This window comes from Bos javanicus, chromosome 29, assembly GCF_032452875.1.
Source record: "Bos javanicus breed banteng chromosome 29, ARS-OSU_banteng_1.0, whole genome shotgun sequence".
Classification (NCBI taxonomy): domain Eukaryota; kingdom Metazoa; phylum Chordata; class Mammalia; order Artiodactyla; family Bovidae; genus Bos; species Bos javanicus.
Genome location: NC_083896.1, coordinates 30,342,832 through 30,369,776, shown reverse-complemented (window position 1 = coordinate 30,369,776; position 26,945 = coordinate 30,342,832). Strand labels below are relative to the sequence as shown.

General features: G+C 47.2%; 1 protein-coding gene and 1 long non-coding RNA gene across 3 annotated transcripts in view; one reads left to right on the top strand and one right to left on the bottom strand.

The window, feature by feature from the left end:
• The window catches only part of KIRREL3 (kirre like nephrin family adhesion molecule 3), a 606,294-nt gene that overhangs the window by 380,602 nt on the left and 198,747 nt on the right, over positions 1 to 26,945 (top strand). The gene's annotated exons all lie outside the window — the stretch shown is intronic.
• Positions 451 to 19,629, bottom strand: LOC133241189 (uncharacterized). The gene is made up of 4 exons (XR_009734539.1): positions 19,496 to 19,629; positions 18,117 to 18,171; positions 17,896 to 17,965; positions 451 to 918 (listed from the first exon to the last, which is right to left on the bottom strand). It is a non-coding gene; the product is annotated as an uncharacterized LOC133241189 (long non-coding RNA).

The following is a 26,945-nucleotide window of genomic DNA, read 5'->3' as shown; positions in this document are numbered from 1 at the left end:
CCACCCTGTGATGTGTCGTTATCTACAACCTACAGCAAAGAACTGAGGCCCTAGACAGTGACTCTTCCCAAGGTCAAATTCCTGGTTACTCACTGAGACCTGGAGCCTGGCTTCCTCACTGGGTCCAGCTGGTATGCCTTCTGCCATCCCATCCCTGCCCATCCTCCGTGAGCAGTTCACATCCATTTCCTCTAAGGACCACGCCAGGCCCCAGTGCTGTCTCCTTCATCTGACTGTGGAAAGCTGTCTGCGTCTCAGTTGCCTGGTTATTCAATCACTCTCTTATTTACTTAACTTTTCAGGTGTGTACACGTATTCTTCCAAGAAAATTATAAACAAGGTGTCTGGCATACATTTTATTGTACCTGCTCCCTCTCCCCCATCCCCACCACCCCCCAACAAAACCCAATTAAGAGTGTAGGAGACATTTAACAAATACCGGCTGCTGAATGCATGAATGAATGACTTTTTTAATCAAATATAAATTAAACTGGTGTCTCATCCAAAGCAGAACTTCTTGCATTAACCCCTGTGGAGCTGTTTCTAATGCAGTAGAAGATCAGTGAGGTGGCTGGCCCTTCTGTCACTGCTTCATGGAGGGGAACCTGGGGAGAGAAATCTGAAGGCCTCTGACCTGGTGGGTTGCCCATAGAATGAAAATTTGGTATTAAGATTTCAAAAAAGAATAACTCTTCCAAGTCCCCCTTTTGGGATGGTAATAACAAGGGTGGCATTAATGAGGTTTATAATAACCCTGATGTTTTGGAGACAGTGGGGAATCCAGGAGACTATGGATCACAGAGTGATGAAGTGCAGGGCTTCAGAATCAGACATCCCCAGGGTCCCAGCCTTGCTGCTTACTGGTTGAATGGATGACTTTGGGCAAGTTCTGTGACCTCCTGTCCAAAGTCCCCTGACCTGTGAAGTAGAGATAATAATAGTATCTATTCTATAGAATAGATTCTATAGATAAGGATGAAATGATACAATGTATATAAAGTGCTAACCACACTGCCTAACACTTAGAATCTGCTCAAGGTACAGTAACTCTTGTCCCTCTGTCAGTTCAGTCCAGGCTCCTTCCCACCCAAGCTCATTGGCCAAATGGGATCCTGTGTATGTGCTCAGTCCTTCAGTCATGTCTGACTCTTTAGGACCCCAAGGACTGTAGCCTGCCAGGCTCCTCTGTCTATGGGATTCTCCAGGCTAGACTACTGGAGTGGGTTGACATTTCCTTCTCCAGGGGATCTTCCCAACCCAGGGATCGAACTCACATCTGCATCTCCTGCATTGGCATGTGGATTCTTTACCACTGAGCCATCTGGGATGCCCCCAAATGGGACCAATTCCATATAAAAATAAATAAATACAACCAAAAAACAAAGCTAAAGATCCTGGTCCCCAATCCAGAGAAGCCCATTCTCCCATTCTGAGCAGCTAAATCCCAGTTTGCCAGTGATCCCCCAGAAACACGGGTTCTTCTTAAAGGAATTCTCCAGACAGGTCAGAGACCATGCGCGCCCATCTCCCTTCTGGCCCAGAGTTAACAAGACCTTGCCGTCTCATCTTTTCCCCTTCGCTTAGAACAAGATCAAACTCCCCCTCTTGCCTCCTTCTCTAGTTGGCATAATGACTTCCTCCACCTTGTCTTAAATATCTGAATTCAAAAACGTTAATTAGGGACTTCCCGCGACTTTATGGAGGTGTCATGATTAGACCTGTTATTACCACCCCAAATGGGAGAATTGAACATCAACTGCTTTATGAACCCTTTATCACAATTAATGCTGTCTCCAAAGCTTGCCATTTATTGGGTGCTCTGGTATAATCATTCCTTATATGTGTTTCAAGACCTTGTATGAGTACAAATAATTTAAACTAATTAGCTTATTATAAAAAAGGAATGAAAACAAATGGCACATGAATGAATTGTGAGGTTTCATATGGAATTAATATCTCCCTAATACCCACAAATTTGGTAAATTCATTATGCATCTATAATCAAACCTGATGAATCCCCTAGATAATTCAGAAGTAATTATGCATGAACTGCTGCCACTTATTTTAAAGTGCTACCAAAATAAGAGATTTATCCTCAAGATCCAGTTAGGCTCCGGGATAACTAGCACTAACCAGACATGTCTTGTCAAAATCAGCTATTAAAAAGTGTGCTGGCTTTGCATCCCCTGCTGCCTGCACTGACATCTGTAAAAAGCAGCCTCAAACCTCAGAAACATGGTGTTGTTTTCATTGGGGTTTGTTTGTGAGATTTGGGGTGATGGAAAAGGTTGCTCAGTTGGACAGCCGCCAAGGCCCCTAGAAACACTGCACATCCTATATGATCACCAGTTCCCAAGAGTCAGTCTTCATCTAGTTGAGGAGTCTTACAGCAAAGAACCATTCTCTGTTTTCCACATGGACTGTAGTTATTTTCCCTCCCAGGACTACATCAGTTCAGTTCAGTTCAGTCACTCAGTCATGTCCAACTGTTTGCAACCCATGGACTGCAGCATGCCAGACTTCCCTGTCTTTCACCAACTCCCAGAGCTTGCTCAAACTCATATCCACTGAGTCAATGATGCCATTCAATCATCTCATCCTCTGTCATCCCCTTCTCTTCCTGCCTTCAATCTTTCCCAGCATCAGGGTATTTTCCAGTGAATCAGTTCTTCGCATAATGTGGCCAAAGTATTGGAGCTTCAGCTTCAGCATCAGTCCTTCCAACGAATATCCAGGACTGATTTCCTTTGGGATGGACTGGTTGGATCTCCTTGCAGTCCAAGGGACTCTCCAGAGTCTTCTCCTACACCACAGTTCAAAAGCATCAATTCTTTGGTGCTCAGCTTTCTTTATGGTCCAACTCTCACATCCATACATGACTATTGGAAAAACCATAGCTTTGACTAGACAGACCTTTGTCAGCAAAGTAATGTCTCTGTTTTTTAATACCTGTAGTTAAATCTGGGCCCTGTAGTTAAGTCCAGGCCCTGATTTTAGCAGGTTCATTCAACCAGGCAAAATGAAATGTTCTACCCTTGGAACTATTGCTGCTTGTTATTTATTTCCAATTTTCTTAAAATATAACTCCTTATTTTCAGACACAGCTCCTGTTTGAGTGTATGTTTCTTAAAAGACTGTGACAGTGCTCGTTATTACATATATTCATTACATGTATATTCGTATGTATATACATATAGGTAATAAATATTTATTAAATATCTCTGTGCTACATCAATAAGTAAAAGAGACAAATAGCCAAGCCTTCACGGATTTGACATTCTAGTGGGGAGACATAAAATAAACAAATAAGTAAGATAAATAATATGTCAGGTGTGATAAGCACGCTAGAGAAAAATAAGGCCAGAAAGGAATGTGGAAAAAGGGATATAGTACAGGAGTGGGGTGCAAATTTTATATTTTTTATTTTTTGGACAATATTGTCCAGCATATGGGATCTTAGTTCCCCAACCAGGGCTCAAACCTGCACCCCCTGCATTAGAAGCACAGAGTCTTAACCCCTGGACTGCCAGCGAAGTCCCACAGATTTTAAATAAGGTGGTCAGTCTCTGAGAAGGTGACAGCCAAGCAGTGTCCTGGAGGAAGTGAAGGACTGAACCATGTGGGTCACGTAAGGGCAGAGCATCTCAGGCAGAGAGAACCACAAGTTCGAAGGCCCTGAGGCAGGAGTATGTCTCATGTGCAAGGAGACCAGAGTGAGTGGAGCAGAGCCAGCCAGAGGATGAGGAGGGATGAAGTCAAAGAGGGAGACCAGAGTGAGTGGAGCAGAGCCAGCCAGAGGGTGAGGAGGGATGAAGTCAAAGAGGGAGACCAGAGTGAGTGGAGCAGAGCCAGCCAGAGGGTGAGGAGGGATGAAGTCAAAGAGGGAGACCAGAGTGAGTGGAGCAGAGCCAGCCAGAGGGTGAGGAGGGATGAAGTCAAAGAGGGAGACCAGAGTGAGTGGAGCAGAGCCAGCAGAGGATGAGGAGGGATGAAGTCAAAGAGGGAGACCAGAGTGAGTGGAGCAGAGCCAGCCAGAGGGTGAGGAGGGATGAAGTCAGAGCCAGCAGAGGATGAGGAGGGATGAAGTCAAAGAGGGAGACCAGAGTGAGTGGAGCAGAGCCAGCCAGAGGATGAGGAGGGATGAAGTCAAGGAGGGAGACCAGAGTGAGTGGAGCAGAGCCAGCAGAGGATGAGGAGGGATGAAGTCAAAGAGGGAGCAAGGAGGCAAGACCAGGAAGGATGCTGATGTAAATCTTGACAGGGGTTTGGGGTTTTATTCTGAGATAATTAGGGATGGAGAAATGATACCATCTGACTTCAGTTTTAAAAGCATCACCCAGACAGCACCATTGAGAAGAGATTGTGAAGCAGCAAAAACAGAAGCAGCAGGGAGACCAGTTAGGAGGCTCTGGCAAGAATCTAGGTACAGGCTCTTCTTAACTGGGCCCAAGGGGTAACAGTGAGGGATGAGAAGCATCAGAGCCCGAACTCAAACTCTGTGAAGGAAGAGCCAGTAAGATTTGCTGACAGATTTGGTTGTTTTTGTAAGCTTTTCAGCTCCCAGAGGCGAACCTTATACCTCAAAGGTGCCTGAGAAATATTTGCTGAATGAGTAGTCTAAACACATTCTTAAAATATTTGATAATAATTCATTATTTGTTATTTATAATTAATTATAATTTAGACCTCAATCAGGACATTTGGGGTTGAATTTGATTTGATTTGAGGATAAACAGCATACCTCGTATGACTCAGTTTCACTCCCGGGGCTGAGTTGCCCGGGAGTTGCCTTACCTAGTAGAAACTCATTAAACATTTGTTAAATAAATGAATAAGTTAATTAAAAGAGGTGTGCAAAACCTGGGACCTTGTTGCCCCTTGACTTCCAACTGAAATGCTAAACAACAGGCCCTGGGTCTGGGGGTCTTCTTTCTGTGGCCCCAGTCAGAGTTGCATGAGTTAAGTCTGGGTTTCATAAATATTGCAAAATGATGCCAAGGTAGAGTATGCGTGCATGCGTGTACGCTCAGTCATGTCCAACTCTCTCTGACTCCATGGACTGTAGCCCACCAGGATTCTCTGTCCTTGGGGTTTTCCAAGCAAGAATACTGGAGTGGGTTGCCATTTCCTTCTCCAGGGGATCTTCCCGACCCTGGGAGGGATCGAAACTGCATCTCTTGCATCCTCTGTACTGGCAGGAAGGTTCTTTAGCAGCTGAGCCACCAGGGAAGCCCAAAGTGCCCAGAAAAGTGCCTAAAACGATCATCTAGCCTCCTGTTTGTCGGTGGTGGGAAACAAGAAATCCTTTCTAAGTTCCTAAATGTCATCATCGTTACTAAATTGCTGTATGAATAAAAATTCCGTTTATACCATTGAGGATCATTAAATTCTCTTCTGAATCTGATGCCAAAATTGAAATAATTGGCCCGTTGATGGTATAACATGGAATAGAACTACATCAGCTTGTGGAGGAAAGTGTTGTTTCAACATGACGAATGGAACAGGAACTTGGGTAGGTTAGATGGGTTTGGTTGGCAGAGGGTTGCTGTGTGGCAATTACAACTGACAGCCCAGATCATGATTAAAAATGCTTGGAGCACAAATTTAGAGTTACAGGAAAATAAATGGATTTTGCAATTAAACCCGAGTTTTGAATCCATTGGCTTTTCCAAGGCATGGTTAAATTCTGGTTCAGGAGGTCAAGTGCAGATTAGGCATGCTGATACTCAGTGCAGGGAAGGTACCAAACAAGAACAAAATAAATAAGGATAACAGATTGAGCTACAGTCCAAGAACAAAGATGCGTTTTAAATGAAAATCATTACTCACCGATGCCGGAGCACAGACCCAGACCAATTCAGTGCTGACTCTAAAGAGAGAGACCCACTGGGCGCTCATATCTTAACCTGCAGATGCTAATGCTGACCTGTGGGGGGTGGGGCAGGTTAATTAGCTGCTGGTTGTAAAGCATTATTGCTTTGCTGAGTATTATTATTTTAATAAAGGAGGCTCATGAAAACGTCTCTGGTGGTAACTCATGAAGAATCATTTTGAGGACAAGAGTACTCGTACATCATTCTGAGTGCCGCCTATGTATTTGAGTATCAACAAAAAATTTACTGTTTAAACATAAATCTCTGGAAGAAGTTGAAGTTAATTAAAAAGGTTTAACAGCATATGCATTAGTATTAGCCCTGGCCCTCTTTAGCATGGAAAGAAGGGAAGGAAATAAAACAAGGTATGTGAGGAAGCAGTCAATGTAGGCATTTAATTAAATGTGGTCCAAAGCACAGGCAAAGATACCACTTTATCTGCCATTCAGAGCCAGGAGAGAGAATGGGATGCAGGGAATGTTCCCTGAAGAGCGATTCGTGTTTTTAATTAACAAAGGCTTTGAGCGTCCTTCCTACATTTTTTTTTTCTTTTGAAACCTAGAATTTCACCTTGTGCCGTGATGCTTTCTGTTCAGATGTGGGAGGCCTCCGGCCAAAAACTATAGCCCAGTTTGAGTGCATATCCTCTGATTTACGCCCAGCCATTACTCACTGATCGGTTCATTTATGCCACGAATATTTGTAGAGTTTCTACTTTGTATGACCCGTGGAGACTTTTAACTGAGATGGGCTGGTGTCTGCCCTCCAGCGGCTCCCAGTAGAGAAAGAGTGGCATGCCCACCACAGCGCCACGTGGTTCACTTGGATGGGGACCTGCGGGGTCCGTGTGAAACTGCGTGCTTCACTTGGCCTTGGTTTCCCTCGCCGTTGTTTCTACTCCCACTATTTAAAGTCCTCCACTGAGGTTGTTTGCCTCTAAACCCATCTCCCTGTCCCCAGCTCATCTCCAGCACAACCCCCCTCATTTGATTGATTGTCATATTGATTTTCCTAAAATATGGTCACTCCTTTCTCTGAAGTCCCTAATAATTCACTTAGCCCAAAGTTCAAGCCCATACTCCTTAGCATAGCAATCACAGGCCACAGTACAGCCTGACCTATATCTTCAGTCTTATTTCCCCTAACACTTGCCTCTCCTGTGTGATCTACTCTTTTCCACTTCAGCGTTCATGCCATTCCCTCTGTCTGAACTAGCTTTTATCTACACCTGTCGAAATCCTCTTTACCTTTCAAGATCATCTCAGAGGCTGTCCCTCCTAACTATTGATGAGCTCTCCTCTGTGTAAAGAAAACTAAACATTTTCTTTACTTATAATTCATTCAGTCAACTAATATTTATTAAGCATCTACTCGGTGCAGAGAACTTTAATAAATATATTTTATTTCATCCTTACACTAATCCTGTGAGAGAGGTATCATTAATATTCTTGTTATAGAAATAAGAAAATCAAAGCTATGTGAGTTTCAGTCTCCTGTGCAATATCACAGAGTTAGTAAGGGTGGAGCAGGTTTACAAACTTAATTCTAGTGCTCTTTACATCAGCCTAGAGTTACCATGCCATTAATGCACTCTGCCTTCCATTGGGTGGAAAGAAAGGAAATAGAAGAGACGGAGGGTTGCTCAAGTGTCTTTTCTACCCTCCTGGATTATAGGGATTTTTGAGCTCAGGAACTATACTTGGTTTACTTTTGAATTTTTCACTTAGAGCCTTAGACATAGAGGAGATTCCTGATACATGTTCACTTTGTTGAACCTGATGTATAGTTTAGAATTTTTCACATATAAAATCATAAACCTGGGAGGAACATAAAGACCTTATATCATCCATCCCCTGCCTCAGAAAGACTCTGTGCTCTCTTCTGACTCGCACACCCCTCTGTCTCATTACTCACTGAAATTCCAGTATGTGCATAACCCCTTTCCTTTCCTGCCAGATGCTCTTGGCTTTTGTGAGGCTTCTTGTTTGTTTGTGGCCTATTTCCAGATGTTTGCTTGGAGACAGTGGTCACCCAAGGAAATGAGACTCGTTCTTCTCTAAAAAAAAAATTCATATATTGCATTTTGGGGTGCATTGGGTCATAGTTGCAGTATGCAGGATCTTTTGGTGTGGTGCGCAGGCTTAGTTGCCCCACAGCTTATGAGATCTTAGTGCGAATGTAGGGTCTTAATTCCCCGACCAGGGGTTGAACCCATGTCCCCTGCATCGGAAGCTGAATCCTTCCACCTGGACCACCAGGGAAGTCTGAGACCTGTTCCTTTTAGAATGAGAGCTTGCTTGGAAAGAGCAGAGGAGAGGGAGGGAACAGTGAGAGGACGGAGTTCACATCCCTGCGAGCCTAGCTTGGGCTCAGCCACATGGCAGTGTGCTCTCACAGAGAGGCAATTTCATTCCCCTCCTGTTCCCAGTAGGAATCCAGAAACAAGCTCACTGTTATCTCCCAGGAATGCTTTGCCTCGTGTGGGCACAGCCACAGTATTTACAGGGAAACTTGGCACAAACTGAGCCGCTTACTGGTCTCGGAAGAGGGAACAGTGAGAACTAATCACCAACCCCAGCGAGGCCCAAGCAGGGAAGGTTTTGAAACTGGAGCTAGGAGGCAGGGGAGCATCGTCAAAATCTGTTACTTGACATGCTAACGAGATGATGGGTGCTCCCTCTGTTCCCATGAGTTATGGCGGTCTACCCTTTCTAGGGGGGCCTCTTGCTCTCCAGAATCCCCCAGCAGCTGCCCACTGGGACCTGAGTTTCATCTGAAGCACCCCAGGACGTCTGCACACTTTACAGGGAGGCTCCTCCCCATTGACACCTGCCTGGAGTATGATGCAAAGAAGACCCCTTTGTAGCTGCTACTTGGAGCTGCAGAACTGACACTCTTGTCCTAAGGAGTGGAAGTTAGGCAGAAGCACATCCAGGCAAAGGCACCTGCAAGAAGGGGCTGAGTGAGCATCCTTCACATGGGTCTATGCGAACGGATAGAAGTGGATGAGCAGGACCGAGGCAGGGGACTGTGCCGTGAAGGTGAAGGCGAAGAGGAGAAAACAGCAGTGGGGAGAGATCTGTGACCCAGGGCAAAATGACAGAGGGGGTACCCAGGAATATTGTTTCTCAACTGCCTCTCTCATGAGCTGCTTCTCGCACTGAGTTAGGCATCCCTAAGTGCAAAGGTCCCTGTGGGTCACCCTGAGATTTGGAGGAAGGCTTCTTCCCTGGTGGCTCAGACAGTAAAGAGTCCACCTGCAGTGCAGAAGACCCAGGTTCGATCCCTGGGTCGAGAAGATCACCTGGAGAAGGGGTTGGCAGCCCACTTCAGTATCCTTGCCTGGCGAATTCCATGGACAGAGGAGCCTGATAGGCTACAGTCCATGGGGTCGCAAAGAGTCAGACACAACTGAGCGACTAACACTTTCACACTTACTCTCTTCCATGTGAAAGAGCACCAAGTATTATGAGAGGTGTATCTTTAAGACCAAGTTGTGTGGCTCAGACTACATGCAATGGGGTGTGTTTATCTGACTCCTGGACCTCCCTAGCCACATTTGCAACCAGGTGCATGTAACCCAGAAGGAAAAGCTGACTTAATTCCGAGGCCAAATCCTTCCCTCAGATCTCAGCATGTAGAGTATGCATCCAGCAGACTGAAATGCTTCTGATGTTCATAATCTAACCTGACAGTCTGTTTGCTCATTCCAGATGAGGCCACCTTCCAATTGTGTGTCTGTGTGTGTGTGTGTGTGTCTGTGTCTGTGTTTGGGGGAGTGGGCTGTCCCATCAGTCTTGACAGCCTTCTTTCCCAAACCAAAGTGGAACTGCAAAACCTCCTCCCTCCACTGTCCACGGCTGTTCCTCCAAGTGGCCCAAGCCAGTCTCCACCCTGAAAATAACCAGAACTCTCAGGAACTGACCAGGAGCTGAAGCAAAGTGATGGGCTCAAAAAAAAAAATTATCACAGAGTGTCTATGCCTTATTTTTTATCACAGTATGGGTGGGAAATAAAGGAGTAATGGCTTGGGAAGGTGGGAGACTAATTGTCTTCTCTGGGCACGTTCATTTCATATTCATTGTCATAGTGCTGATCGTAATGAAGTTACTTAGTATTCATGCAGATGTCACATCAAGTTCCTCCATAGATGTTTTACTGTAATTTAGCATAAGTTAATGGATATCTATATTAAAGTGTTCCCAATTAAGCAAGTGGCCTTTCTATTCTACAGGCCAGATTGGATTGGATAACCATGAAGTGTAAGCAAACTAAGCCTCCTCAGATCCCAGTTTCAGAGGTCAAACCTAAAATGAGTTTAGCTCCTCCTTGTGTCTATTTCACAGGAATCCTAGTGGCTCCAATGTAACTTTGTAATTGACTGATCCCGACAGATGAATTGGAAAGCGGATGATTGATGGGCCCAATATATTTGAACAAAATCAACACCGGGGAGAATACTAATGCACAAGTCAGGCCAGCCAGCAGAGCGGATGCAAGCACAGAGTCAGGATTAGTGGATCACATCTCCAGCCTGCAGAGCCCTGAGACTGGCCGGAACTGTCCTGGGATGCAATTGGTGGTTAGTTAGCATCTGCCTTCTGAACTCTCCTGGATTAGAAGCTGCCACGTTAGAAATGGTTTATTGAGCTCTGTGGAGGTTACTTTTCAAGGCTTAAGGGATTGGGTTCCGTTAAAAAAACACACAAACAACTTGTAAATGAGGTTTGGTCAAGCAAAGGAACTTTTTCCCCCTTTATGCTCGCCCAGAAGTAGAAAATTAAAAGGACCCAAAAATTCAAATGGAAATACAAATAGCTGCCTAGACCTTCACTGAAGATAAAACTGATTCAGTCAATACACAAGGTTTCTTTTTTTAAAATGTTATCAAAAGGTCAGAGCCAGTGGCCTTTGAAGGCAAATCTCATCTGACAGAGGTGGCCCTCCAGAGCTTAAGTCTCCAGATCCATTAGCACTGAAGTGTTTCTTCTGGCTGGGCTTTAGGACGGTGGGAGCCCAGCTAAGTCACAAGGAAGCCATGGACTTTGGCAGCCCAGCTCAGGACTGAGAGACACCAACGGTACCCATGGAGATTCCTCACACATTGCTTGAGAATCTTAGTTCATCCAACAAAAAAAAAGCATTAGATGGTACTCTTCCAGGCCCTGGGGACACAGTGCTGAGCAAACCAGAGCTTACCTATTCTAGAAAAGGAGATGAGTAATAAGTCATATCCAGGCACTATGCCTTCTATCATGGGGGGCTCTTGGAGATGCTTCAGTCACCATCTGGCTCTTCAAGACTGAGGTGCTTTAAAACAGCAGTCCCCTCACATCAGCTGCCTTTCTCACCAAGTTTCCTACATTAAATGAATTTCAAACCCTCAGCCTGGGCTTCCACTCACCAAGGCCAATCCATGACCAAGACTGCCTGCCAAATGACTGCAGTAATAAGAAAGTATATGAGCAGTGAGGGGAACTTCTAAAAAGAGAGAATTATCCATGGACCATGGGCCTATCCTCCCAGACCATCTATAGCAAGATGGCCGACCCTCATCTTAGTGCTCCCGCTTTGGGTTGACAGTGCTCCCCATCCATACAGGAATGAATTCTGTTTGTGTAGACTCTGGGAGCTAGACCCAGCACAGAATAAAGGACAACTCTCATACCTTTGAGCTTAGTTGAAAAGGAGGGTTGGTGAAACAGGTAGACTTTCTGGCTCTCCTAAGGAGAAAATCGTCAACTTTAGTTAAAGCCAGAGGATAGACAAGTAGGGTTTTCCAGCAATAGCAAATGGTGGATTGAAGGAAAAACGTGGTGGAGCTTTGGATTCTTTAAGAACAAGGAAGGTGTTTCTATTTCCATCTCTCTGGCATGTTTTAGGAAAATCCTGTCAAGAGGAGGTCACATGACCTAAGTGTTCTGAGTTCTCCGATTCCGAAGCAGCATCAGTTACTGATCCTGTGCTGAGCTCCCCATTCCTGGGACTTTACAGTTCTCCCCACACGTTGGAGCAGATGATAATTTTGTAAAGATTCTGGAGTTTACTAATCCTGGTACCGCACATGTGCTAACGAAAGGGAGTGCTGCAAAGCTCAGTTCTCTTCAGTCTCCAATCTTTAATTCAAGTGCTCCCCTTCTTCAGAGCAGCTGTACCTTTCTGCCCCTGACTCAGACATCTCTCCTCAGGCTCCCACTGCACTCTTAGGGTGCATCACATTGTATAGTGATCTCGGGTTACTTGCTAGTCTTCCCACCATCATCTGTGTATCCCCAAAGCCAGGCTAGGCTTGGTACCCTTCAGACATTCTGCAAGTTTTATTAAATGAATAACTGGATGGGTGGATGGATGGAAGAAGGGATAGATGAGTAGGTAGATGAATGTGGGAATCACTGATTATTAGCTTCTGCTAAGGAAGTCTTTCTATGCATTTCTATCCCTTTATAAGTGCCCAACCTTGAAAGGGAGAGAAATAGGTCCCCATTTTCCAAGTAGTATTTTATCAGCCCAGACAGCACTAAACCATACTTTTATCAGGATTTAGACCTGATTCAGTTTTTCCTTCTTTTCAGGACTAGGAATTGAAATAAACCTATAGGTGGAATTTGCAAGAGGACAAGCTAGCTGACTAAGTGTGCCTGCCGGGTCTGGGCAAGCAGATAGGCAGAGGCTTGGATAAGAGGCTGCAGAAGAAAGGAGGGGAGGCTGCCCAGAGTGATAAACAAGGAACATAGTCTCTGTAGTGGGAACGTGAGGCCAGAGGCCCGAGGAGGGATAGACAGTGTTATAATTGCATCTGGAGCCTTTGCATCCAGAGCAAAAGAGAGGCAAAGTAAGACGAGGATGCTTGCGACATGATTCATTAGTGCTGTGGCTGCTAATTACTAAAATTTCCCAAGTACTCTGAAATCAGCCCAGATGGAAATGAAAACTCAGCACCCCAGAAATCAAAACTCAATATCCCAACGAGGAAGTTTTGTTCTCCACCCTGGAGAATATGTCCAGTTTAAAACCCCCCTTTAGTATCGATCTAGGCTTTCCAGAGTATAATGAGGAAGCAGCGTAACACAGTAAGGGATGAAGAGCAGGGACTGAGTCACTTTGGAGCAGGGGGTTCCTCACCTCCCTGCCATCCTCCCCTGCCTAAGAAGGCCTCAAAGCAGGAGGAATAAACCAGAAGAAGGGAGGTAACCTGGTATATACTGAGCACAGACCCTTCCAGGTGCTTTCATATGTCTCTTTTTATCCCCCCATAATGCAACGAAATCGGGGTCACTCTCATTGTACCGAGGAGGACACAGTCTATGACATTAAGCAACTTCCCTAAGGTCACACCGTAAATGGTTAAACCAGGATTCAAATTCAAGCCCAGATTGTCCGGACTTCCTGTGTGGTGTCGACCCTATCACCCCCCTTTGAGGAGACACAGAGAGCTCTGCTCACCCAGCCATGACCGTAAACAGCAGCAGAACACGTGTCCCAGGCAGACACCGAGAGCACTGGGAAGAGTGCACTGAAACACTGCAGACAGGAGTGCTGGGTCCAGGAGAGCAGCACGAAAGACCAGAAGCCAACAGAGGGACCGGTAGTGGGGTGGGGGCAGCGGGCCAAGAGACCTAGGAGGTAGGAGGAGCGGCTGACACCCACCATTCTGTAATATGAGCCCAGTATGAAAGCCACATACCCCGTGGCTTCATACACTGCTCCTGTGAGAGCCAATTCTAAGATCTAAGCATCACGGAGCCCTTAAGAGGACAAGTACAGGAAGGGAGAAAGAGGAGGACAACTCATTTCTAGGGCCTCTGGTCCTATATGCCAGAGGCTACGTACATGACTCCTCATTGATCCTTCCAGCTCTCTGAAATTGTTTTTCTTTCCCATCTGAAGCAAAGATAGTTAACTCAAGAATAAAACAACAGTAATGTTTGTTGAGTGCCAAGTACACGCCATACCTGTGTATAGCTGTGTATCCTGTATCCCATAATTTTACGGCTATCTAAGGATAGTGCGATTACCATTTCTATTTCTACAGTTGAGAAAACTGAAATTTGAAGTTTTTTGTGATTTTCCTAAGATCACCAAAATAATAAATGGCTCTTTTTTGGAAATCTGATTCTTTACTGATGAGGGAACGAGCGGTCCCAGCTGGGTGGAAATGGGGTGTGAGGAGGGCTGGATGAGGGAGACTGACCCCCCAACACATTCCTACCAGGTGTACCCAAGGCCAAGCTAACCAAAGACACTTGCTTCCCTTTTGTACATTTTTGAGAAGTAAAGCCTTAAACCTTTGAGATCCAAGAATCAAGCCTTATTTCCCACACAAAGTCCTCCGCATCTCTCCAGCCCAGGGGTCCTTCCCCTCAACTCCAAAGTTGTCCCGGCCCAGCCATTCTACCTGCCCTGTGAGCCATCATCCACTTCACCTTGATTAATCCCAGTTGTGTCCCAAGCATTCACCCAGGGAGGCCAGCAACTAAGGTAGTGTGACAAACACAGGCTTGATTAGAGGCTCCTGGCTCTGTCTGACCAGCTGCAAAATGGAGAGGAGAGAAGGCACCTTCCTCATTCAATTGTTGTGAAGATTAAATGGAATCATTCACGTCACATGCTTATCACAGAGTCTGGCACAAAAGAACATGCTCAAGCGGGAGTGCCCACCACTCTCCCAGGGAAAGCAAAGTCAGATCCAAGCCACATACCTGTTGACAGAGCAGAACAGACAACTCATTTAGTCCTCATGCAAATCAGCCTTGTACGCTGGATCACCCCAGAAATAGTCTATTCTCCCTTAAAATGGGCTTCCCTGATGGCTCAGATGGTAAAGAACCTGCCTGCAATGCAGGAGACCCGGGTTCGATCCCTGGGTCAGGAAGATCCCCTGGAGGAGGCATGGCAACCCACTCCAGTATTCTTGCCTGGAGAATTTCATGGACAGAGGAGCCTAGTGGACTACAATCTCTGGGGTTGCAAAGAGTCAGACATGACTGAGCAACTAAGCACAGCACTCCCTTCAAGTGGGAGCTTTGAGGGAAGGTAAGGCAGATCACCCGGAGAAGGCAATGGCACTCCACTCCAGTACTCTTGCCTGGAAAATCCCATGGACGGAGGAGTCTGGTAGGCTGCAGTCCGTGGGGTCGCTAAGTCAGACAAGACTGAGAGACTTCACTTTCACTTTTCACTTTCATGCATTGGAGAAGGAAATGGCAACCCACTCCAGTGTTCTTGCTTGGAGAATCCCAGGGATGGTGGAGCCTGATGAGCTGCCGTCTATGGGGTCACACAGAGTCGGACACTACTGAAGTGACTTAGCAGCAGCAGCAGCAGCAAGGCAGATCACCATACCAGCCCTCCAGAGCAAGAAAGAAGGGCTCCCCAGTGGTCAGGTCTGATTCATGTGGAGTGGACTGTACTTCTGTCCACTGAAGGGGGTTGGAAATGCATCTGGACAAGGACACTCTGGCAAGAACATGACTGCACCATGTGAAGTGAAGTCTCTGTCGCAGTGGTCCCCAACATTTCAGCACCAAGTGCATTGCATCTATTGTGCACTCTATGTCTGTGATTATTACATCAGCTCCACCTCAGATCCCGGAAGTCAGGGACCCCTGCTCTCTGGGATACATCCATTTTTGTATCTACATGCGTGTGTGCTAAGTCGCTTCAGTCATGTCTGATTCTTTATGACCCTACGGACTATAGTCTACCAGGCTCCTCTGTCCATGGGATTCTCCAGGCAAGGATACTGAAGTGCGTTGCCATGCCTTCCTCCAGAGGATCTTCCCAACCCAGGGTTTGAACCGGCATCTCCTGTGTCTCCTGCATTACAGGCAGATTCTTTGCTGTTGAGCTATGGGGGAAGCCCCTTTCCATATATCTACACTGTAGATACATTCTCAGCCTAAATAAATATTAATATATTGTTGGTACAAAAAGATGCTCTGATGAATGAAGAAAAAGAAAGACCATAGTATTTAAGCTGAATTTTAACATTTAAAGAGTAATTTCTTAAAAATATATATTTAGACCCCAAGTGTCATACGGAAAGAAGGACTGGTGAGGGCTTGTAAGTATATTCCTCATACTGGCAGCCGATCTGCAGTTAAGGAGGAGAATAGAAAAGAGAGAGCATCCCTTAGGATGCTGGGAGCTGTCCAAGGTGCTGACAACAGCCCTCTGTATAATAGCCTGAGTGCCCAGAGCACCAGGAGGCAGCAATGAGGGGCTCAGATAAGCAACATGTTTTCCCAGAACTGGCCAGCTGGAGACAGAAGCTAGATCCAGAAGGATTAAAAGGGGGTACAAGAGGGAAACATAGAGACTCCTACGCTCAGCAGGATGCATCGCCCCTGCCACAGCAGTACAGTAGCAACTGCCTTCCTGCATCGAGTGTGTGTCCAGACCAGCTCATACCTGTTGAGAAGAGGACAGCTGAGCTGTAGTACACTGCCCCTGAGTGGACATACCAGGGACTTGGAGGAACTGGAAGACAAGGGAGGGTACAGTGAACAATGTAAGCAAGGGTTCAAACAGGTCCTTACAAGGGTTCCCACCAGGTTGGTCAAGGGGGCTTGGACATGCTGCTCACCCTAGTCTCCAGGGGCCCACAGCCCCTCACTGCCTTGCCCCTCTGCAGGCCTGCTTTGTAGGCAGAACAGAAAAGAAGGGGCACGAGAAGAAGGCTGGCAGCAGGGAGGGGGTGAGCAGGAAAGGAGCAGAGATGAGAAAGTAACTGCTCGGTGCTGAGAACAGGGAGAGGGGAGGGTGAGAAGGTAATCTATGTTATTGCCAACGTGTCAGTCACAATTACTCACTCGCGAGAAAAGTAATAAAGTTACATTATTCACACATTACGTGGAACAAGCTATTCAATGCTGCCTTCCTCTGAGCCAAATATTGTGATAATTTTGGAGATCATAACTTAATTGAACAATGAATTAATAATCTCGTGTGTGGACATTTTCCGTTTGTATGTATGAACCGAAAGCCAGAGGTTTTCTTCCCATTCTCCGGGCCACACAGCAGTCTGTCAGTGAAGCGAGACACATGCAGATTTCTCACCTCAGGGAGAGACCCACAAGGTCAGTTCTCCCTTTGTCTGGGGTTTCTGTAGCCCAGAATATGAGCCTTAGCGAGAGAAATCCAGCTAAATATCCGTAAGACATTGCTTGATATTCATGGTTCTCAAAGCATGTGGTCCCTGGCCCAGTAGTCTCTGAGCATCACCTGGGAACCTGTTAGAAATGCAAATTCTTGGGCCTCCCAGACCTCCTGAATCAGATACAGGACGCAGAAACCCGTAGCCTTCCAGGTGGTTCTGATGCCCAGTAAAATCTGAGAACCACAACTTTATATAATCTAGGTGGCCTGGAGGGCTTCCCTGGTGACTCAGTGGTAAAGAATCTGCCTGCCAGTGCAGGAGACGTGAGTTCGATCCCTGGATCAGGAAGATCGCTTGGAGAAAAAAATGGCAACCCACTCCAGTTTTCTTGCCTGGAAAATCCTACACAGAGGAGACTAGCAGGCTCCAGTCCATGATGTCACAAAAGAGTCGGACACAACTTAGTGACTAAACAACAAGGTGGCCTGGAACCAAGGAGTGAGGGGTTTCTGGAGGTCTGGGGAGCCAGCCCTTCCCCCACTTGATTTGATGGCCCCCAATCAAACAACGATGAAAAGGAAAGTGAGGTGTGCTGCACAGACCGTAAGACCAGGGTTCACGGACCCAGGTCTTCAGCTAGGCTCTTTCCTTTGGGACGAATTTCATAACCTCACTGAGCCTGTTATCTGCAAAACAAGGATAACAATTCCTGCCTCTTCACAAGATTGTTGTGGGGATAAAATGAGCTAATGGATTTGAAAGCTACAAAGTGCTCCACAAAAGTAAAGGATTGTTATGGTGTCAATACAGGAAGAGGCTGTGACAGCGTGACACGCACTCCCTGCCGCAGGCAATGCAAATTATCTCAGGGTGCACTGGCTCCGCCTGCCCCCACCCCACACTTCTCCCTGGGGCTTTTCTCACCTCGTCTCTCTCCGTCTCTTTGTGCACACTCAGTCATACCTGCTCTGAGCAGAGCCCTGGGAAGCATGAGCTGGGGAAGGAGGAAAGAAGGGATCTGCTCAGGAACTTTCACTTCTATGTGTGAATAATTTCTAACTGCAAATAGACACACTGTGCTGAAGCTTGAAGGTTCAAGTTCTCATGTCATACTCCCCACTTCAAACCCCAGATCCAACATTTACCTGGTGTGTGTGGACCTCAGCAAGCTCCTTAGTCACTCTTTGACTCAGTTGCCTCCTGTGAAAATGGTAAAATAATAGGACATATCTGTTAGAGATATGTAAGGGTGCTCACGAAAGAGCAGAATGAATGAATGAGTGAACTAACAAATGGGACTTCCCTGGTGGTCCAATGGCTAAGACTCGACGCTCCCAAGGTAGGGGCTGGGTTCCATGCCTGGTCATTGGCCTACTTCTCTCCTGATCTCCTGCTAAGACCTCCTCATTGGCCAGACCCAATGCAAAGCCTATGGCAAGCGAGTCTCAGAGTCCACACAGTTCAGATTCACAGGGCAGTGGGCAGAATCTAGAGGAGCAAACAGTTATTTTCCAACACGACAGTCTCTCCACCCTCCAGAGAAAGCAGGGCAAAGCCCTGTCTCACAGCTGTCTTTTCTCCCCACTCCTTGCGGCCATTTGGAAAGAAAAGTGTCATGAGCAGCCCAAGAAACACCCCTTTGGCCCAGAGGCCCCTCAGCTGGTCCCCCACCCCTCACCCCAGAGCTTCACCCCAGGGAGCTCAGGAGGCTGGCAGTTGCCAATCATTCATGTGCCCCCTCGGATCCCTGCTGAGCTTCCCAGGGCGCAAACATCTGGTTGTCTCCTGGGACCACAGTCCTAGTGTGCCTTCACCCACATGCATGCCTCCTCTGCAAACCAAGTCCACGCAGCAGGCCATGCTAAAGATCTCTACATCCCCCAGAGATCAGCTCAATGGAAGGAAATGTGAGACACACACCTTTCGCACAGGTCTAGTCCAGAAACGAGAAATGTGCCTCATGGGCAGGGAGTGAGGGCAGGTGTTAGGAAGGGCAGAGAGGAAAGGAGAAAATGGAAAAAAAAAAAAAGCCTTGTAATTAGATTCTGCAGGCTGCATCCTATGGCCAACCTTCCAGGCTCTCTAAACTAGGCTGTGCCCTTTAAATGCTCATTATCAACAGTTCACAAAGTGTGTGGGTGTGACACCTCTGCTGGGTCAGTGAAGTTTGCCTTCCTACTACAATTAGACACTTTCACAACATCCTCGGTTGCTCATATTTTACCCAGAAGAGACCCTGAACAGGAGCAAGGAGCCCTGAGGGGGCAATGAAGAAGGAGACTGGCTCCAGGTTGCTGAACAGACTCAGGGAATCCGAAGACTGGGAGGAGAAGGGGGTGCTCAGTATCACCCTTCCAGCATCGGCGGGGAGGATGGCCATCAGGTTTCTCTGTTTTGGTAGGGAGACACAAAGAGGAAACAGATATGCCTTGCGCCAGGGGAAACGTGGGTGAGCCTTCAGAGGCGGGCTACAGAAAGGTTGATAATAGAACAAGTGGCTAGAGGAAATTGTGAGATCACCCACCATCACTAGGTGAGCTGTGAGGATGAGATTTTGCTTTTCTTGCTCAGAGGGCATTTACCAACTGCCACCCCCGGTGGCTCCACGGTAAAGAACCCTCCTGCAACACAGGAGACACAGGAGACGTGGGTTTGATCCCTGGGTAAGAAAGATCCCCATGGCAACCCACTCCAGTATTCTTGCCTCAAGAATTCCATGGACAGAGGAGCCTGGCGGGCTACAGCCCATGGGGTCGCAGTCAGACATGACTGAAGCGATTCAGCATGCATGCCTACTCTGTACTCTCAGGGTCCACAGCTTAGACATGTGCTCAAAATCCAAGGCTGGAGTGGAGGGGTGGGGGAGGGGGGTGAGGAAGGGGTGGGCTAAGTATATCTACACGGTCGCTGGGAAGTGGGCTGCTCGCCCCCAGTGCCCCGGGCAATGCTCCCACCACCAGAGGAAAGAGAGCATTTCCTTCAGTATCTTACAGAGCAGGTGAGGCTGGTTGAGCCCCCTAAGAGGGAGAGGGTCCTGGCAGGATGAGAGAGGAAAGCAAGGGTTGGATGAAATGTGTGATCAGAGGATGTAGCTAGGATGCCCTGCAAAGACAGGGGAAGTGTGTCCTGAGAAACACCATGGGACTAATCATGCCTGAGCCAAGAATGCTCCCACGCATCCCCAGATGAAAGCCATGCCTTGGCCTGCTTGTTTCATGGTATTGATGGGTTTTATCCCTCAGAATTTCTATTTTCTCATTAGACCCACTCAACAAGCCTGCGAGGTAGGTAGGGCTGGTACGGTCCCTGTTTTTAAATGAGGAGCCCAGGCCCTTACAACTGGGCTGGGCTGGGCTGCTATGCAACTTGGTGGTGGGTTAGTCGCTAAGTCATGTCCGTCTCTTGCAGCCCCATGGACTATATAGCCCACCAGGCTCTTCTGTCCATGGGATTCTCCAGGCAAGAATACTGGAGTGGGTTGCCATTCCCTCCTACAGGGATTTTCCCAACCCAGGGATCGAACCCAGGTCTCCTGCACTGCAGGCAAATTCTTTACAGACTGAGCTACGAGGGAAGCTATGCAACTTACCAGAGACCAACCTCACATCTGAAGCAGCAGCACTGGTTCTGGAGGCGAAGTCTGAGATTACGGTGCCGGCGTGGGTGGATTTTCGACTGTGTCTGATCAGAGCCTCATATGGCCTTTCCTTGGGCTGTGCAGAGAAACTTGTCTCATCCTCTTTCTTTTTTTTTATTTTATTTATCTTTAGATGTGCTGGATCTTAATTGCTGTGCACGACTTTCTCTGTAGTTGCGGTGCTCGGGCTTGTCATTGCGGTGGCTTCTCTTGTTGCAGAGTGTGGGCTCTAGGGCAGACAGGCTTCAGCAGTTGTGGCTCGCAGGCTTAGTTGGCATGTGGGATCTTCCCAGACCAGGGATCAAACCTGTGTCCCCTGCATTGGCAGGCGGATTCGTAACCACTGAACCACCAGGGAAGTCCCTCGTCCTCTTTTTAAAAGGGCTTTAATCCCAACGTGGGGGCTCCACTTCATGACCTCCTCTAAACCTCCCTGAACTCTGCCTCGTAACACCGTCGCAGTGAGGATCAGAGCTTCAGCATATATTAATGCATTTGGGGGAGGAGGACGCCTAGCCCAGCTAGATGGTGGGAGAGAGAGCAGGAGGATTCAGGCCTCCCAATTCCTGACCACACAGCCACCACCCCATGCCGTCACTACCCCAGGAGAAGACAGGAGCCCTCCGCTGGGCCCCCCAAGTGCTCTCTGAGCATCCGACATCTCTCTAAGCCTGCCAACACCCACAAAGAGCACCCCTCCCCCTCAGCCCGCCACCAATGCCATCTCCCTTCTCTCGAGCTAATGAGGCAGCAGGCCCCACGTGGGGTCCCAGTGACAGCTGCTAGGAGCGTGTTTACCGAAGCCAACCGCTGGACCTGACAAGATGTGTTAATTAGGAGATGATGCTGTGTGGTAGGACACATCGGCCTCGTGGCAGCTGGACGGGCAGCATCAGTCACCATGGAGCTGAGGAGGCTGCCTTGACATCCCTCATTAAGGCAAAGCTTGTCCCCTCACCAGGTGACAGCCCTAGACTTGGTGAAGACTCACCACTGGGTGTCCCAGCAAGGGGCACCTGAAGCCAGCCCAACGAGTGAGGTTTGGTTAGAGCCCACCTGTGGGAACGTGGACGAGACGACAATGAGTCCACAAGGCTTCCAGGGCCCTTCACAGTCTGGCTGCAAACCTACTGCTCCTGTGCCCCCAGCGATTCCAAACACTGCGCAGTCACCTTCCCAAGCAGGCCCATTCACACATCTATGGACTCATGCAGGTCTACACGCCAGAAGTCGCCCGATCCCCACTGCTTTCTCCTTATACGGAAACACAACGAAAGCTTACAGGTGCAGCTCAGATGCTGCCTTCTTGTAAAGCTTGGCCTTGTTCCTTCACAGGCAAGCACACACACACACACACCCTTCCTTTAAACGCGGTTCAAAACTTTTGTTTTTCTTTTTTAAATTTGTTATTCAAGTACAATTGATTTACAATCTTGTGTTAGTTTCAGGTATATAGCAAAGTGTGCATATATGAACGCACACACACACACACACACACACACACTTATTCTTTTTCAGATTCTTTTCCCATATAGGTTATTACAAAATACTGAGTAGAGTTCCCTGTGCTAAATAGTAGGTCTGTTGTTTATCTATTTTATATACAGCAGTGTGTACATGTTACTCCCACATTTTTATTTGTCCCCCTCCCCTGCCCACCTTTCCAATTGGTAACCAGAAGTTTGTTCCCTATCTCTGAGTCTATTTCTGTTTTGTAAATAAGTTCATTTGTATCATTTTTAGGCTCCATATATCATATATTTGTCTTCCGCTATCTGACTTTCTTAGTATTAATATGATCATCTCTAGATCCATCCATGTTGCTACAAATGGCACTAATTTGTTCTTTTTATGGCTGAGTAGTATTCCATTATATATATATATTATATAGATATAGATCAGATCAGATCAGATCAGTCGCTCAGTCATGTCCGACTCTTTGCGACCCCATGAATCGCAGCACGCCAGGCCTCCCTGTCCATCACCAACTCCTGGAGTTCACTCAGACTCACGTCCATCAAATCAGTGATGCCATCCAGCCATCTCATCCTCTGTCGTCCCCTTCTCCTCCTGCCCCCAATCCCTCCCGGCATCAGAGTCTTTTCCAATGAGTCAACTCTTCGCATGAGGTGGCCAAAGTACTGGAGTTTCAGCTTTAGCATCATTCCTTCCGAAGAAATCCCAGGGCTGATCTCCTTCAGATCTCCTTGCAGTCCAAGGGACTCTCAAGAGTCTTCTCCAACACCACAGTTCAAAAGCATCAATTCTTCGGTGCTCAGCCTTCTTCACAGTCCAACTGTCACATCCATACATGACCACAGGAAAAACCATAGCCTTGACTAGACGGACCTTTGTTGGCAAAGTAATGTCCCTGCTTTTGGATATGCTATCTAGGTTGGTCATAACTTTCCTTCCAAGGAGTAAGCGTCTTTTAATTTCATGGCTGTAGTCACCATCTATAGTGATTCTGGAGCCCAGAAAAATAAAGTCTGACACTGTTTCCACTGTTTCCCCATCTATTTCCCATGAAGTGATGGGACCGGATGCCATGATCTTCATTTTCTGAATGTTGAGCTTTAAGCCAACTTTTTCACTCTCCACTTTCTTCTTTATCCAAGAAGTTTTGAATTTCTGTTATTCTTGAATGAGACTTATTAACAGGCTGGTATGTACCACTACAGCTGTATCAGGGCCAGTTGTTAAAATTTGGAAATATTTTCATGCTGACAGATAAGGGGTCCAAGCCTCCTCGTCCAAGCTGCTTCTACTATTCCCAAACCCTCTCTCATGATACCCCCTACTGCCCAGCACCTAAAGGATTCATGCTTGGCATGAAGGGCCCTGCTTTAGCCCTGTGGCCCTATGGCCTGACCATTCTGATTGGTCAGTGCACTCACCTTGCCAATTATTGAACATCTGAATATCCACCCTGCTCACCGGTCTGCTGTGCCTCAAAGCAGGGTATTCTCTTTCCCCCATTAGAATGTCAGTCTCTCTTCCCCCGGGGGTCCATGGCTGCACATATGCCCGGGACCACTGTTTGCAAAGAACTTAATGGTAAAAGGGCACACACACACCCAAGATCCCCAGCCTGCTTCTGAGTTGAAGCTCTGCTTTTTCTCTCCTTTGGTTTCAATTCCATGAGGATTCTAGGCCCAAGACTGTAGAAATATATGCTGGCCAGGGCCAGCGCATGTGCCCTAAACCCGACCGATGGCTCCCACCCCACAGCTTTCTTTCTGTTCCAGAACACAGTCCCCCATTCACTGAAGAAGCATGCGGGGACACCTACTGTGTGCCTGGAAGTGGAATGCAGAAATGGAAGAGGCGCAGCGCCTCAACACACAAGTTCACATTGCACTGGGTTTAGACAAGAAAACAAGCACAGTGCACCAGGAAGGCTGAGATAATAGAGATAAAATAAAGGCTGAACGGTGTCCTGTGGAGCCTCAGAGGAGGAACCGCTACTAATTGCACACAGAGAGGCAGAGATGGTTCTCAGGCAGGAGAGAAGAGCCGGCTGTCTTTAAGGATGGCTAAGAGTTTCCCGGGCAGCCAGTGTACAAAAGATACAGAGGATAAGAGGACACGGAACGGGACTTCCCTGGTGGTTCAGTGGTTAGGACTCTGCCTGCCAATGCAGGGAGTGCAGGTTCGATCCCTGGTTGGGGATATTTCCTTCTAAAAAGCTCATGGCCAAAAAGCAAAGAATGAAACAGAAGGAATATTGTAACAAATTCAATACAGACTTTCAAATGGGTCCACATCAAGAAAAAAAAAATTTTATTTAAAAAAAATAAAAGGACACAGAAGGGTCAGCGATGTCCACAGTGGCTGGGAACAGGAGGGGCCAGACATCAAAGGGAAGATGGGGCGGGGTGGGCAGGATGAGAATGTGATCATGCCAAGGAGTTTATCCTGTCCACAGAGAGGGGCTGATGGAGGTCTGTATGCCGGGAACTGACAAGATCAGATTCATCTTGTAGCAAGATAATGTGAGTAGCAATACAGAGACTGAATTGAAATGTAGAAAGATTGGGCGGCCTGTAAAATTTGACTGAAATGGGATTTGTTTACGAGTAATTGATTTCTTACAATTACTAACCCTGAGGTTTTTTACAGAGCCTTTTAGAAGGAAATATCACTTGTTTCAGGTCATATATTCAAATAGTTTCCAGCAATCCTACCTAAAGGTGACGGGATAGACTTGGATAAGAAATTCTAAGATCTGATTTCTAGTCCAGGCCAGAACTGCCTCGCTGTGTGACCTTGAATAAGTAGCTTAACCTCTCTGAAAGCAGTCACTAAAGTCATGCACTAGCATAGTCCCATGCTCAGATCATGGGGCACAGGATAGGAGCTGTTACTCAGGGCTGGCTACTGCAGGACTAGAGGCATTCTGCTTCAGTATTATCAGGGGCATGCAATGCTTCTGGGTGATGAGTGGGAAAGCATACCCTATTCTCTGCAACAGGGTAGAGTCTGATTTCCCAGGACCCGACAGGCTTTTGAGATATGCGTGTAAGAGCCCTGTGCTTTCTAATACTCAGTGACCTTCATGAGGAGTCACTAGGAAACGCTGTCAGCAGTCACCCCTGCCTCACTGCCACCACCCAACCTCACCCCGGTTCCCACCATCCTTCCTGTGGTAGGCCTACCTCCCCAAGCTCTGGGTCAGTATCCAAGGGCCCCTTCCAGCAGCCCCGCGCTCATGGCTGGCCTCAAGTCAAGCATCCTGAGGTCGCCCCACATTACATCATGACAGATGTTATTGATGCTTGGGAATTACTCAGCCCTTTGAAAACCCACAGCCGCAATATTTGTCTCCATTAACATCCGTGGCAGCACTTCAGTGAATCAATAGGATACTTAATGCTGAATTACAGGACATACCCAGGCAGCCTGCCTCCGTGGAGCCTAATCTGTCAGGTGAATAACACAGGACAGTGTTCCAAGCCCAGGGTGACAGCACCCAGACTAAGAAGGGGAGACCTAGCATAAACAAGCCTTTGTTTACCTGTTGGCTGGAAGTGAACCACAAATTCTTGATCTTTCCAATTATAGTTGTGTGTTTTTTTAAAGCACCTGATGGTGTTTTCTTTTCTTTCTGGCATATGAATCATGCTTCATCGTATAAGAAAAACACGTGGGTTTTGGAGGAGAAGAAAAGAGTCATCTGTTTAGAGAAAATAACAGATGACCGAGCTGCACAAATGTTTCCCCATTTACCTCCCCACTCCCCACACCACAATCAAATATTCTGGCTTTATCCCCCTATCTCTATGTCCTTCATTCCGATTTTCTTAATATACATTTTTTAAATTATGGTTTATTTTTGTTTATTTATTTATTTATTTTATTTTTGGCTGCACTGGGTCTTCGTGGCTGGCTGCAGGCTTTCTCTCGTTTCGCAAAGCGGGGGCTACTCTCTGTTATGGTGCCTGGGCTTCCCGTTGCGGCGGCTTCTCTTGTGGAGCGCAGGCTTTAGGGCACTCGGGCTTCAGTAGCTGTGGCACTCGGGCTTACTTGCAACATGTGGGATCCTCCTGGACCAGATATCAAACCCGTGTCCCCTGCACTGGCAGGCAGATCCTTAACCACTGTACCCCCAGAGAAGCCCCTTCATTCCTCCTGATTCGACCCACAGTGCCATTTTCCTTGTTAGTAGCCTGGCCTGTCCTCCAGGGATCTCAAAGCACTACATCACCGTCCATCACCAGTGTGGACGGTGCTTCCCGGACCACAGCCATTGCCGGGGAAGAGAAGGGGTCCAGTCCTCCTCATCTCAGTTTCTGCCTCTTCCCTTCCGACCAGATCAAGCATTATTTACTGAATTCAGAGGACTGCTCACTATTATTTTCTCAACAGGCTGAAATATCTACCCACCAGCCCCTCCTGAACTGAGGGGAAGGTGGGGCATAACTTACTTGCTGGGCTCATCACAGGCCCCACTTCACTGACAAGGACATTTCTGGTTGATTGGTCGGTTCACTTTCTTGAGGGCCTGGAATTTCACCCTGTATCTTTGTCTGCTAGCTTGATATTTAGTCAGTGAGGTTCTTCTCCCTGCTTCCTTTGGCTTCTCCACTCTTTGATTTTAAGAAAGCAATAGGGACACCCTGCACACAGCCTAGCCCTGACCACAGGCACATTCCAGGGGCTGCAGAATCTCATCAAACATCAAGTGGTCGACTTCACACAATACCAACCCAGTCCCTTCCTTCAAAGACCTTGAAATTATAGTGAAGGGGCAACAGACTGAGAGGAACACGTGGGATGAAGTGTCCATGGAGAATGAGGAGACCCCGCTTCATCCATCTGCACAGAATCCAGGCTG